The sequence below is a fragment of the Bufo bufo genome, chromosome 8 (genome assembly GCF_905171765.1).
Source record: "Bufo bufo chromosome 8, aBufBuf1.1, whole genome shotgun sequence".
In the NCBI taxonomy this organism is placed as follows: Eukaryota; Metazoa; Chordata; class Amphibia; order Anura; family Bufonidae; genus Bufo; species Bufo bufo.
The window spans coordinates 217,852,045-217,865,820 of NC_053396.1; positions in this window are offsets into that span (position 1 = coordinate 217,852,045).

Below are 13,776 nucleotides of genomic sequence, written 5' to 3' on the forward strand. Positions count from 1 at the left end.
TATTTAGGGTCAAAAGTCAGCGAAGGCTTAAATGGATTATATAACTAATGTAAATAAAGAAAAAACATATATAACAAAACAATACAATGCATGTCCCAGTATCTTTACAAGGAAAGTAAAAAAAAAAAAATGTGCATGTAAAAAAGGAGTAAGGATCATGTGGCAAATGTCATAGAGCATGTATCCATATGCAAATGAGATTGCTTATGTGACATATATGTCAAAAGCAATGTTCTTACTAGAGATGAGAGCAATTTTCAAAAATTAAATTCGCTGGTTTGCCAAATTTTTGGGGAAAAATTTGGTTTGATCCGAATATATTCACAGCTAATTTAGTTAAAAAACGTCTGGTTCCTGGCTGCAGAGAGCCTGTATAGGGGTGTAGAACACTGTGCCTGTATAGGGGTGTAGAACACTGTGCCTGTATAGTGGTGTAGTACACTGTGCCTGTATAGTGGTGTAGAACACTGTGCCTGTATAGTGGTGTAGAACACTGTGCCTGTATAGGGGTGTAGAACACTGTGCCTGTATAGTGGTGTAGAACACTGTGCCTGTATAGTGGTGTAGAACACTGTGCCTGTATAGTGGTGTAGAACACTGTGCCTGTATAGAGGTGTAGAACACTGTGCCTGTATAGGGGTGTAGAACACTGTGCCTGTATAGGGGTGTAGAACACTGTGCCTGTATAGGGGTGTAGAACACTGTGCCTGTATAGGGGTGTAGAACACTGTGCCTGTATAGTGGTGTAGAACACTGTGCCTGTATAGGGGTGTAGAACACTGTGCCTGTATAGTGGTGTAGAACACTGTGCCTGTATAGGGGTGTAGAACACTGTGCCTGTATAGGGGTGTAGAACACTGTGCCTTGCAGTAACACGCATAGGGAGTCTGCTGTAGTAGTGAAATAATACTGTGAGTCCGTATGACATGTAGATGACAGGCGTCGCTCTTAGAATCACTGCACACTTTACTTATTTGAGCAGTCAAGGGGCCAAAATTTACCAAATAACTCAAGTATGAACTCAGCCTTACAGGTCGATGTTAGCGCCAAGAAGAAGCGCACTCCTTTTACACCGTCGTCAGCTGATTCCACATAGATGTCTACAGAACCTGTTCTATTAAACGCTTATACAAGTAGAGCCCCCGACAGAGTGGAGAGGGTGTCAGCAGTAAGTTTGTGTTGACGTCAGTGATTATTTTGCCCTTCAGAACAAAACCCACAAAAAACAGATCCTGTCTGTGGAGCATCCGCCTTCACTCGGTCAGCATTTGGTCAGTAATCCATCAGTATTGCTAATGCCAAAAACAGGAGTGGATCCAAAACAGAGATGAATGCATGCATGGCATTATGGGTGATCCCGCCTTCCCAGAGTTCCTTTCTCCATGTCCTCACATGTGCAGCAGCCATTCTAGGAAAAAATGTGATTTGTTACCACGAAGCGCGAGGAAATTCGCCTTCAGTGCAAATCGAATTTTTCCTTAAATTCGGAACAAATTCCACTTCGTCAGCTTCAATTCGCTCATCTCTAGTTCTTACCATAGTCTTACCATAGTAACATTATGGCCAGTAATTGCACTGTAACAAGAGCCATTAAAATGGTTGTAAAGATCGGAAGTTAATCTAACTCCCAAATGGTAGAATTACACTTTCATGTGGTCCCTAATTATTTTATATCATGAGTTTATATTACACATATTATGAATATTGTACCATTTGAGAGTTAGATTGACCACGGATCGTTACAACCATTTTTACGGCTCTGGTTAAAGTGCAATTACTAGTTACATGGTTATATGGCTTCATTGTGTTGGGCTAAAACATTGCTTTTGGGGTAATAAAGTAATACGTATCCACTAATTACAAATCAGTGGTAGTGTAGATCCACTGTGTCAAGTGACCGGTTTTACGTTGGGCCAAACCCTAAGTGCGTTATTCTAGTTCCTCCCCGGTATTCACCATTTAACCCCTATACAGGGATGTGGATTTAGTGACTAGGGATGAGCGGACCCATGGATGTCCGGGTTTGCTGGGTTTGGCCAAACTTCGAGTCAAAGTTCGAGTTCGGGACCCGAACTTGACCTGAACCCGACCCCAAACACACTTGAAGTTAATGGGGACCTGAACTTTGGTGCACTAAAATGGCTGTAAAATAGTCCTAGTAAGGGCTAGAGGGCTGCAAAAGGAAGAAAAATGGGGGTAAAGGAGGTCAAAGTGAAGTAGGTGGTTGAGGAGGTGGTAGACGTGGTGGTGTGAATGTCATCAGCAGCGTGTCTACCAGCGTGCGCTTGTACTCGCGCATCTTCCGATCACGCTCCAGTAACGGAATTAAGTACAGCAAGTTGTCCTTGTAGCAGGGATCCAATAGGGTGGCCACCCAGTAATCAGTACTAGTTAAAATGTGGGCAACATGGCGGTCATTACGCAGGCACTGCAGCATGTAGTCGCTCATGAATGCCAGGCTGCCCAGAGGAAACGACAAGCTGTTCTCTGTGGAGGTGTATCGTCTGTGTCCTCTGTATCCCCCCAGCCACGCTCCAGTGATCCCCATGAGCTGCTTTGGGTGCAACCCTGCTGTAAACACGTTTCCTCCTCATCATCATCTGCCTCCTCCTGCAGAACTGTGTCATGGCTGGACAGTTGTGTAACTAGCCTCTGTTGGTGCAGGGACCCACCCTCTGAGCCACTTGTGAACGACTGACCTGATAACCGTGGAAATGATCCCTCTTCCTCCTCCTCTTCCTCCTGTGTCATATCCTATTCCATCATCGCCAGAAGTGTTTTTTCAAAGAGACATAGAAGTAGGATAGTAACGCTAAGGACTGCATCATCGGCAATCGCCATGTTGGTGGAGTATTCAAAACAGCGCAACACGGCACACACATCCTGCATGGAGGCCCACTCATTGGTGGTGAAGTGGTGCTGTCCCACAGAGCGACTCACCCCTGCCTGCTGCAGCTTAAACTCCACTATCGCCTGCTGCTGCTCGCACAGTCTCTCCAGCATGTGCAAGGTGGAGTTCCACCTTGTGGGTACGTCGCATATGAGGCGGTGAGCGGGAAGGCTGAAGTTACGCTGCAGCGCTGACAGGCGAGCAGCAGCAGGGTGAGAACGCCGAAAGCGCGCACAGACGGCCCGCACTTTCTGCAGCAGCTCTGACATATTGGGCTAATTTTTCAGGAACCTCTGTACCACCAAATTCAGCACATGCACCAGGCTTGAGGCTCAGCGGCACCAACCACTCATCGGTCTATTGTTCCATGCCCGTCCACAGCTCCTGCTCAATGTTGGTTTTCCCCTGGCTGTGCTGAAGTTGCTGGTGAAGGTGTTATGCTAATTAGATAAGGAGTCAGTAGAGGAAGAATCGGAGTAGGAGGCAACAGGATTCAACGAGAAATGTCCTGCAATCCTCGGTGGCGCCAAACTGCTTTCCGCCTTAGGCCCAGCCACCACTGCATTTACCCAATGTGCTGTTATGGAGATATAACGGCCCTGACCGTGCTAACTGGTCCACGTATCCGTAGTTAGGTGGACCTTGCCACAGATGGCGTTGCGCAGTGCACACCTGATTTTGTCTGGTTGTGCAGGGCAGGGATGGTTCAACTTGAAAAGTTGTGGTGGCTGGGAACCACGTACTATTGGACAGCCACCTCCATAAAGTTTTTTAAAAGTCTCTGTCTCCACCAGACGAAATGACAGCATTTCAAAGGCCAGGAATTTTGAAATGCTGGCATTCAGGGCCTGGGATCACGGGTGGGTAGGCGAAAACTTACTTTTTCTCTCCAGTGTTTGGGGGATGGACAGCTGAATGCTTCCATGGGACAGTGTGGACATGCTGGGTGACGGTGGTGGAGGTGGTGGTGTTGCTGCCACATCGTCTGTTTGCGGGGTGGCAGGTGGCACTGTTACTCCAGAGGGGGATGAAGGGGCTGTTACAGCAGCAGAAGAGGAAGCAAAAGGAGCCTGAGATCGTTAGTCGTTTTTCAGGGGTCTACTCCACTGCAGCTTGTTCTTTGCATTTCGAATCCTGGTCATGCAGGTGGTGCTCAAGTTTAGAATATTTATGCCTCGCTTCAGGCTCTGATTGCAAAGTGTGCAAACCACTCGCGTCTTGTCATCATCAAATTGTCTGAAGGACTGCCACGCCAGGCATCTCCTTGGAGCTTGCTTTGGTGTGCTCAGTCCCTGGGTGCGGTGGGCAGTAGAGAAGGTCTAGCTGTTTGCCCGGCGGTCGTATTGCGGGGAACTTTGCTCGTTCGCAATTCGCCGAATGGGCGAACATATGGTGATGTCCGCCGGCACCATATTCTCTTACATTGTGAAGAACTTTGACCCATAACACATCCATCAAGTGGTACAGGATAGCCATGGACATATCCTCTACCTTATAAAAAAACCTGATCTGGCCGCCATTTTACATTCAGTCTTTTGCCAGTGTAGGGAGAGGTTGCTGTGTGGAGCAGGGACAGACTGTTAGGGACACCAAACGCTAGCTAATAGGGCCACAAAAGTCCTTTTAAGGACTGGTATAGGTGTGCAATCCATAGGTGTGACTTAGTGAGGGGTGTAATATACTTATAATATACTTTCTAACTTAGAAAGTATATTATAGTGCAATTGTATTGTGCAGCATTTGTGTGCGGTTCTGCTGCGTTATCACAGCTACACAGGGTGACAAACGCAATTGGAACAAATAACTTCTACTGGTGTAATTTACCAGTTGCCCCCCAAAAAAAGTGATTGAAGCAGGGGTGTTATATACCAATAATATACTTTCTATATAGTGCATTTAGGTAGTGCAGTATTTGTTTGCGGTTCTGCTGCGATACCACATCTACACAGAGTGACAAACGCTATTGGAACAACTAATTTCTACTGGTGTGAAATACCAGTTGCCCCCCCCCTCCCCAAAAAAAAAAAATGATTGAAGCAGGGGTGTTATATACCAATTATATACTTTCTATATAGTGCAGTTGGGTAGTGCAGCATTTGTTTGCCGTTTTGCTGCATTACCTCAGCTACAGATAGTGACAAACGACATTGGAACAAATAATTTCTACTGGTGTGATATACCAGTTGCCCCCCAAAAAAAGTGAAAACAAAGTGGGCTACAGTAAAATTGTTATTCAGTGACCACATAATGTACCTCAAGCCACATAATCACAATTTATTTTATGTCAGGTGAATGCCTAATTTTGGAGGCCTGTACTCCTGTGGCCTAAAGTTAAATTTTTCTAGGCTCCAGCAGAGCACATTTCAGAGAATTTCCCTTTAAGACGCATAAAAATATCCCCAGATTAAGATACATTTTTTTTGTTAGAATTTTTGTCATTGATCCCCCTCTGGTATGTCCCTGTCCATGTTGTGGGACTATTTGTACACTTCTACTAACTATTTGGTGGCTGCAATTATGAGCCGTACATTTGATCGCGTTACGCACGATTGTGTTCGCGAACCGTCCCGGCCGATGTTCGGCCATCACTGGTGGGCAGTAGCAGGCATAGTGGCTAGGGGACAGCCACTCTGCTTTTGCACCCTGCTCTCTCTTTTGCTAGCGCTGTGTGACCACCACCTCTTCCTCCGAACTGCACACGTCACTCGCATGACCTTGATTCTATGTGGGGTCTAGCACCTCATCATCCTCCTCATCATCTTCCACCCACTCTTGACCCCTGCCCTTCTTGCCAGTCTGCACACTGCAGAAAGCCGCAGCAGTTGGCACCTATGTTTCGTCATCATCATCAGAGACGTGCTGCGGTGGTCCTCCCATGTCCACATCCTGAAACATAAGTGGTTGGGCATCAATCTCTTCCACTTCTGTGGCAGGGCTAGGTGGATGGCCCACGGAAACCCCGCCAACAGAGTCATCAAAAAGCAGAAGAGACTGCTGCATGACTAAGGGCTCAGACTGCTTGGCTGATTTGAAAGGGGGTGAGGTGAAAGACCCTTATTTGATGCTCTCCTCATTCTTTGAGGTCACCCACTGAACTAACAGACAGATTAACTATAATTATTTCCCTGTCACATATGCAGTGCAGGTGTACCTCACACCAAAAATGGGAATATGTCACCGGCCAAACTAACAGACAGTTTATATTCATTTCCTTGTCTTGTATAAAGCGCACGTGTATCTCACCTCAAATATGGTTATATGTCACCCATCAAACTAACAGACGGATTAACTATTATATTTTTGTGTCAGGGGTACAAAAATGGTGCATTGCACCCACAAAAAATCACTATAGGTCACCCACAGAATTAATATCCAGATTAATTATTATATGTCTGTGTCAGGGGTACAAAAATGGTGCATTGCACTCGCAAAAAATCGCTATAAGTCACCCACATAATTAACAGACAGATTTATTATTATATTTCTGTGTCAGGGGTGCAAAGCTGGTGTATTGCAACCACAAAAAATCAACATAGGTCACCCACAAAACAAATTGCCAGATTCCTAACACTCTCCCTCACTTCAGCTGCTTCCTGTCCCTGCACTACTCACAGCTGATGGCCGGTGCTACACGTGATCCAGCTTATATAGAGGCTGGGTCACATGATGCACTGGCCAATCACAACCATGGCAATACTAGGCATGGCTGTGATGGCTTCTAAGTGCCCACAGCTTAAAAGCTTGCTGATTGGCTGCCATACAGCCTTTTAAAAGCTTTATTAAATGCCTGAACACCGAACTCGAACCCAAACTTTTCCGGCAAAGTTAAGGTTGGGGTCCGGGTACCCGATCTCGCAAAGTTCGGTACGGACCCGAATTTTACAGTTCGGGTTCGCTCAACACTATTAGTGACCAGAACACTACCTCCTGGGATGGTTCCAGTGTACTTGACAGCTGACCCTAGGACTCAGGAACACAGGCAGGAACAGGAAACAAACAAAACCACAGATACAATCTGAACAGGAACTAAGACTAGAACACAGGTCTCTGAAACACCAGAACAATCAGACCGTAACAAGAGCAAAACCACCAGACTGGATGACAAAACATAAACAGAACTAAACTGAGACCACACAAACAGGAAACACAGACAGACCACGACAGGAACTCAGGCAGGGTAAGGTCAGGCATGACAACAGACACAGAACAGAGATACAGACTGGCAATGACTGGACAGAGAACAGAGCAACAGAAGCAGATACAGCAGCTGATGCTCAGCCAAGGGGCAGGATACACAGACAGAGCATATAGCTGAGCTCATTAGCCCAAAGCACCCGCAGGTGCACACAAACAGAAAGAGGTATTAAACTCTACATGGAACAGAACACCCATCAAGCAAAGCCAATTAATTCCTGCCTTGCTGAACTCAACAAAGGATAGACATACCAAGGTCATGTTCACACCACAAAGTATCTGCAGGCAGTACGCACAACAGAGGTGAAAATTCACTGCCACACAACACATGGCCCTAGATACACACCACCAGCCTCCACCCTTTCACCTAAGCTGGAGTGCTGTCTCATATCTTTTTGTGGGTATTCCTGGGCCATCAGCCGACAGTCGTGAAGGGATTACACCAGCACCTTTATCTCTTTTTGATAGTGCTTCCGTTTTTTCTTGTTTGAGATAACATAAAATTCCATATTTCAAGCAGCACCTAAGTCCAGCGACGTGCGCAGTGTGGATGTGCCATCTCCTGTATCTTTCCTAGCTCACCGCTGCCATAGACAGCAGTGGTGAGCAGGAAGAGAGGTGGGAGACAGCAGGTGCACACTGTACGTTCCATCTCAGCACATAGATGATCGGTGTCGCCTCCCCCCAACCGATTTGATTAGGCTCGGACTGTCCCACAGGGGTACAGGTGAATCCACTGGTGGGCCCCTGAGCAAGATGGGCACCTAGTCTCGCACCCCTTGCTCAAGTGGCACATAACACAGTAGACTTACTGCACTACATACATATAATCAATGTACAGCACCTCAAACAGCCTATGTTCATATAAAAACTTTATACATTAATAAAGAAAATCCCCAGTTTATTATTATAGATGTGACCAGAGATGAGATGACTTCTAGGTATACAGGAAAGCTGCAAGTGTCCTCTTCTCCACAGGACCTACCTTCTTAAAGTTGCTGCAAGGACCCCCATAGTCAATCATCTGGTAGCATCTTGCTGCTATGTGAGCAGGTGATACTTGAATGTATCTGTACTATGGGCCCCTAAAATAAATTTTACTGGTGGGCCCTAGGCACCCCACTCCAACACTGGATCTGAGATTGATGACCTATCCTGAGGATAGTTCATCAATATTAAAATCACGGACAACCACTTTAATAATGAGTTACAGTAATAGCGGCGGGAATGGATCAGGGCAAAAATGAGAGTTTTTGTTGTTTCCACAGTACGAAAGGAAGTGTAGGCAACACGAGCTGGCAAGCGAGTGAATATAGGGGGAAAGGAAAGATCAGTGTCAAACATAATAGAGACAGCAGGCTCGCTAACTAGCCAATATGTCAGTTCCACACACATGAAGATATCAGGTTTAGGTAGGTTAGTAGATGGAGTTTCAGGTGGAGAGAGGATCTGAAGTTAGAGACAGCAGATAGATACTGGAGGACATGATGTTAGAGATAGTGGATAATCACTGTAGTATATCAGGGGATAAAGTATATAGTTGGTGTAATCAGCACAGTGATGGTACTGAACACCAAATCTAGTCTGTCTAAAATGTGTTGTGTAGATAGAAAGAGGAGAAGACTTAGGACTGAACCGTAGGAAACCCCAACAGCAAAAGGGGGTGGAGGGGAAGTAGAGCAAATAACACACTGAACGCGCAACCAGAATAGGAAGAAAACAATGTCCTTAAGGCCAATAGATTGGACCATGGTGAGTAGGAGATGGTGGTCTACAGTGCCAAATGTTGCAAAGAGTTCCAGAAGGATGAGCAGAGAGTAGTCACCATTGCATTTGGCTGCCAGGAGGTCATTTGTCACATTGGTGAGGACAGTTTCTATAGAGTTATGAGTGGAGTCATGAGACTGTAAGGAATCAAGGAGAGAGTTAATAGAGAGGTAGCAGATGAGGGGAGAATAAACCAAGTGCTCCAAGAGTTTAGAGATGGGAGATTACGAACTAGTCTGTAGTTAGCTATGCAGGATGGGTCAAGAGATGGTTTTCTTTAGTAATGGGTTTTTAACTGAATGTTTGAAAGAGGAAGGGAAGATTCCCGAAAAGGGTTGGAGGTGGAAGATTTTAGTAAGGTGACAAGTGACAGCTAGAGAGAAAGACTGGAGGAGGGGTGAGAAAATATGGTCAGTAGTGTATGTAGTAGGGCAAGAAGAAAAGATGAACCTGGTGGTGGGGGAATGTGATCGATAACACTAGGAAACGAATTTCATACCAAATGTTATCAATTTTCTCTTCACTTAGCCACTGTTTAGCCTCATCTATTCCCGTATCCTAGAATCCACAGTAACACAATTATTAACTTCTTTATTTCAGCAATAGATTATAATTTGCGGAGAGAATGAACTGTATTTTTTTTTCTTATGATGGTCATTTCAGGTAAAACATTGCAAGATTCCTTAAACATTTCCTATGTTCATACACCACAATCTGTTCTCTCTTTTTTCTTCATGCAGTACAATAGCACTCATATGAACATCTTTGTAGTTGCTTAAAATGTGATTCTGTAGAGCATCTAGAAACTCTCATTCTAAAGTTATACAATGTTACGAATGGTAAAAAGCAACATCCGAAAATGTGTCCTTCACTGAAGACTCCATGTAGAGAAGTAACTGTACATTAGTGTTTCCATTGTTCAATAAGTCCTTGTGCTTCAACTTATGAAAGGTCAGAAATTTCTATAAGCAAATATCCCTGAAACACAGAGTATTTCAAGAGAAGTGTATAGATCTTGGGGGAAGGAGAGGCAGGGACCTGTCTTGTCCTGCTAATATTAGTAAGGACAGAGCTGCTTACATATGATGTGGCAGGGACATTGAATGAGGAGGGAGGGGACTGGAAAGATGTGTAAGTCAAGAGACTGAGAGGAACATATCAGAAATTGTAACTTCCCACAGCAGCACAGAGTGTTGTTGATCTTGTTGGGAGGCTGTCCATGCTAGATGTGATATAGGTAGTGTTATAATGCAAGATGGGAAATGAAGAGCTGTGGGAGGTGACAGTCTGAGCGAGAAACAGGATCCCAATTAGAGCAGGGTGTTTCAGAAGCAGATGGTCATATACTTTGCACCTATCTTTCAACTACCTGGCCCCATTGGAGGATTGAATAACCCTATGTGTACCTCTTTTAGGTTTATGTGAAATCGGTCTTACATAGTGGAACAAACAGGGTCCAACAGCAGCACAGAGTATTTGAGAAGTGTGCTGAGCTTATAGCAGGGCACAGACAAAGAGTTATATAGTGGAAGGGGTAGGATCCTTAACTGCCTGACCCTGTCAATCAAAGCAGCCAGGAGGGGGCTAACCAGAGAAAGGAGCCGAACTTGGGTGTAACAAGAGCAATGATGACTCCATCATTGCACCAAAGGGCAAACTTGCATATTAAGAAAAAGGCATCAAAACTCGGGAACAGAGCTTCGGATCAACAAAAGAAAAACCGCGTTTTAATCAGGTGAATCACAGCTATGTGTCTATATAGACTGTTAGATAAGGAGGTCACTGGTGACAGATTCCCTTTAATAGTAACAAGCATTAAACAAACTGTACCAGTGAAGAAACAACTTTTTCCTGCCCCATCAGGTCATGCAATTCATTTTCCTTTCATTCCTTCTGCATCGATAAGTTTGCAGCCAGTGTAAATTAGCGAGAGGATTGCAGAGCTGGAATCATTCTCAAACCTCTTTATACCTGTTAATTAAAGCCCATTCTGATACATTGTTGCCAGTAACAACCATACTAATTAAACACTGTTTTCAAGAATTGTTCTACTAAATGTCTGTTTTCCCATTGCAGAATATATCAGGCCATGCGGGGTGAAAAAGAGAGAAAGAAAGAAAAAACATTATTATGTGTGTATTAGTAATTAGCAGGGAAGGTGAGATTGCACCTCAGGAGTTTACTGTACGGTTGTAACCATCAGTATTAGAGTTTAATATCTGTTATGATGGGATCTTTATTACCATTCTAATGTACAGCATTGAACAGTAGCAGCAATCGTGTTAGAATACTTTTTAAAGAGAATGTGCAATTTAGCTTTCATTTTTCTGGAACATTTCCTCGGATGCCAAGAAGCTCCTGTATCAGCAACGACCTCAGAACTTCTACAGATAGTAACTGCAACAGATGCATCACCCCCAGTAATAGTAATGTCTGCTGGACCCTCACTCATTGCGTAATGAATGGAGTAGCACTCCTCCAATGAGTTTGGACTACTGTGTTTTTGTCTTTATTTGCTGTTGATAAAATCCTATGCATCACAGGTTCCACATAGAATACAGTGGTTGGGAACATCATCCTGTGTGTAGCATGTTGGTAAGGGGAAGAGGGCAAATCTAAGAGGGGCAGTGTCCAACATGGTTGGCATTTTTAAAGCAGCCATGCCATCTTGGAACAAAGTCCATATTTTCAAATGTGAAGAAGTGCATGTGACATATGTCTCTGAAGGAGAATTTGATGAATAATCCAAATCATAGCTTTGTTCCTGCCATGCTCGATGTGCTCCCCATTGTTTTGAATCGTCAGATGATCCTCTTGTCTCATTCAAAATGCACATAGAGCAACCTCTCAGCAGAAATGCTTGCAAAGGCATCCAGGATCCGCTGTCGCAAGTGTGCCACCCTCTGGATTTTCACTGGTTAAACCCTGGACTTGACGTCACCCCACAGATGGAAGTCCAAAGGGTATGAGATCCGAGTGGAGCAGGGGCCAAAATACCAATTCACTTCCATGGAAATTGCTGTGGGTGGGGAACCATCCTGCTGGAAGAATGTGTCATCTTTGTTGCACAGTGACGGGGAAATACCTTGTCGCGTAAAAATTGCAGATACCTGGCAGCAGTAAGGTCACCGTCAATGAAGAATGGGCCCACTATTTTTATCTTCCACTAACCACACCATGACTTTCTGTGCTACAACCATCTTAGAGGAATGCCATCTTGGAGGAATTGGACCATAGCAGATTTGTGTCGGACCAGTATCAAAGGTTGTGTTTGTTCATGTTCAGGTAGAAATTTTTTTCATCACTGAACATCATCCATCATCTCTGCGAAATGCGGGTCCTGTTGTAATCGCTGTTACACCCATTCTGCAAATTCAACATGGAGATTGGGATCGTCCTCATTGAGATGATGCAGCAACTGGAACTTGTACGGGTGCCATTTGTGTGCAGCCAGTATCCACTCGATGATACTTCGAATCAACCTGTTCTGCTGTGACAGACGATGGAGGCTGCAATGTGGGCACTTGCTGGAGAACAGCTGGCTTGTTTGAGACGCAAAGGTGATTTTATTAAAGAGTGGCTACATAAATGTGACGTTTTGGTCAATTTGACTTTTTTCAAACTGTAACAGCATAGGTGAAATAATTAGTAGCTGTTTTATATAACTGAGCGTCAGCAACGTATGGTGATAGACATCAAGGGTACATAAAGATATCTAAGTTGCAACATACATTATGAAAGTGATTGAAAATTGTGCAGTCATAAGGCAAAAGACCATGATTAATGTCAAGCATAAATATCCCAACATGTGATGATACATCAACTCGTACATTGGGTATAAGGTTATGCAAAAACAGTGCCTGGACAAGTTTACATATATGTAAAAACATGCATAATCTAGAATAATACTTTGTAGAATTTGGTGGGACATGTGAGATGATAATAGAAGTAAATGGTTACCACAGCAGGGCTCTATATAAGCAATAAATCCCAGGTGATATGTGCTGAATCCTATAATGTGGTATGTGGGAATGATAGACAGAGGACTTGAATGAACATTAAATCACACATAGAGCAATTTGCATAGGGTGGTGCCACGTTGGACCCCATTGCGGTACCTTTTTTCTGTAGGTAGAAGTCATCATGGACCATGAAATAATTCTTTATAAGAGCCTCAAGAATCTCCATACAAAATTAATTTGTATTGGTATTAAAATCTGCATAAACCAGTAGTTTTTTTTAACTACCAGCATGCCTTTATAATGTTGAATGAAGGTGTATAGACTGGAAACATCCCAGGTTACCAAAATGGAATTGGATGGTAACGGGTCTAGAGATCTCACTGTCTGCAAAAATGCTGTTATGTCCGATAAAAATGATTTTATTTTTTAATGAGTAGAGTTAGAATTTTCTATAACAGTATTGACAAAGGAGATAGAATAGAATCAGCAGAGGCCATTATGGGGTGGCCTGGTGGGTTATGGAGACTTTTGTGAACCTTGGGTGAAATATAGAATACTGGTATACTGGTATGACCAGGGATTTGAGGACATCTTAGAGTGTCTCTTATTTTATCGGCTATATCATTGTGGGGATATGAGCAAGTTTTTGGTAAATTTCAGTGTCACATACTTGACATTTTATTTCTTGGACATATAATGACCTGTCCAAAACCATCAGGGCTCCCCCGTTATCCATGGGTTTAACGATAAGTTATTTGTTATCAAGAAGGGCGGCAATGGCTTGTCTGTCCATATTGCTGAGGTTGTGTGGGAATTTGTATTTATCCATATCAGCCTCTTTTCTAAATTTGTCAATATCTCTTTTGACTAGATTAAGAAAAGTTTCAATAGCTGGATAATTTCAGAGTGAATGCGTGACCTAGAGTACATAGAGAAGTGGGCCTTAAGTCTGACATAGTAATA